General features: G+C 24.6%; 1 long non-coding RNA gene across 2 annotated transcripts in view; it reads right to left on the bottom strand.

Moving 5' to 3' along the window:
• LOC114073150 overlaps positions 1–1,475 on the bottom strand; it is a 7,872-nt gene extending 6,397 nt beyond the window's left edge. For both annotated transcript variants that reach the window (XR_003574288.1, XR_003574289.1), the window contains exons 1-2: positions 1,394–1,475; positions 238–293 (exon numbers count right to left, since the gene is read on the bottom strand). This is a non-coding gene — a long non-coding RNA (uncharacterized LOC114073150). The remainder of the gene's footprint in view (positions 1–237; positions 294–1,393) is intronic.
• Between the last annotated feature and the right edge of the window lie 139 nt (positions 1,476–1,614).

The raw sequence follows: 1,614 nt of genomic DNA, 5'->3' as shown, positions 1-1,614 counted from the left end.
GTTTTGGGGTGTTTTTGGGTATTTTCAGGGTGTTTTGGGGTGTTTTTGGGGTGTTTCTGGGTGTTTTTGGGGTATTTTGGGCTGTTTTGGGCTGTTTTGGGGGGGTTTGAGGTGTTTTTGGGGTATTTTGGGGTGTTTTGGGGTGTTTTTGGGTATTTTCAGGGTGTTTTGGGGGGTTTCCAGGTTGTTTTGGGGTGTTTTGGGGTGTTTTTAGGGGTTTTTTTGGGGGGCACCTACTAGTTCTTGTACTTGACGAAGAACTCCTCGCAGTCGACCAGCTGACCCGACGGCAACTGAGGAGGAGGAGGAGGAGGAAGGTCAGGAGGGGGGCCTGGAGGGCCAGGAGACCCCCCAAAATATAAAATAAAATGAAATAAAATGAAATGAAATGAAATAAAATAAAATATTTAAAAAAAATAAAATAAAATAAAATAAAATGAAATAGAATAAAATAAAATAAAAAGAAATGAAATAAAATAAAATAAAATAATAAAATAAAGTAAAATAAAATAAAATAAAATAAAATGAAATAAAATGAAATAAAATAAAATAAAATAAAAACAAAATAAAATAAAATAAAACAAAATGAAATTAAATAAAATAACATAATACAAAACCAAAAAAAAGTAAATATAAATATCAAATAAAGTAAAAACAAAATACAATAAATATAAAATAAATCAAAATAACACAATACAACAGTAAAATAAATATAAATATAAATATAAATATAAATATAAATGTAAATGTAAATATAAATATAAATATAAATATAAATATAAATATAAAATAAAATAACATGAAAGTACAATAAAATAAATTAAAAAAAAATAACATAAAAATAAAATAAAATAGATATAAAATAACATAAAATAACATAACATAAAAGTAACACCACGTAAAAAAAAAGTAACATAAAAATAACATAAAATAATTTAAAAAATAGGAAAAAAAAGTAAAAATAAAATAAAAATAAAATAAAATAAAATAAAATACAACGAATTAAAATAAATTGAAAATCAAATAAAACAAAACAAAAGAAAAGAAAACAAAACTAAGCTAAAATAAAATACAACAAGGTAAGCTAAAATAAAAAATAAAATTCTAAAATCACAAAAAGTAAAAGAAAAAATAAGACAAAATAAAATAAAATAAAATAAAAACCAAAATAAAATAAAATGAAATAAAATAAAATAAAATAAAATTAAATTAAATTAAATTAAAATAAAAAAAAAACAAAATAAAAAAAACAAAATAAAATAAAATAAAATAAAATAAAATAAAATAAAATAAAAATAAAATAAAATTAAAATAAAATAAAATAAAATAAAATAAAATAAAATAAAATAAAATAAAATAAAATAAAATAAAATAAAATAAAATAAAGGTTCACCTCCTTCTTGACCACCCTCATGGACAGCACTTTGTCCACGATGGCCGCATCTTCCTCGCTCGGGTTCTCCTGAAACAGCAGCAGGAGGAGGAGGAGGAGGAGGAGGAGGGGGTGAGGAAGGACAGGAGGAGGAGGAGAAGGAACCCCCCCAAACCCCAAAGAACTCCCCAAAAAACCCCCCAAAAAAACCCCCCAAAGAACCCCCAAACCCCCGAAAAAAA

The sequence above is a fragment of the Empidonax traillii genome, unplaced genomic scaffold (assembly GCF_003031625.1).
Source record: "Empidonax traillii isolate 1590-97213 ecotype Southwest subspecies unplaced genomic scaffold, ASM303162v1 scaffold5506:size8089, whole genome shotgun sequence".
NCBI lineage: Eukaryota > Metazoa > Chordata > Aves > Passeriformes > Tyrannidae > Empidonax > Empidonax traillii.
The sequence above is the reverse complement of the archived record's forward strand: the minus strand, read 5'-3'. Positions and strand labels throughout refer to the sequence as shown.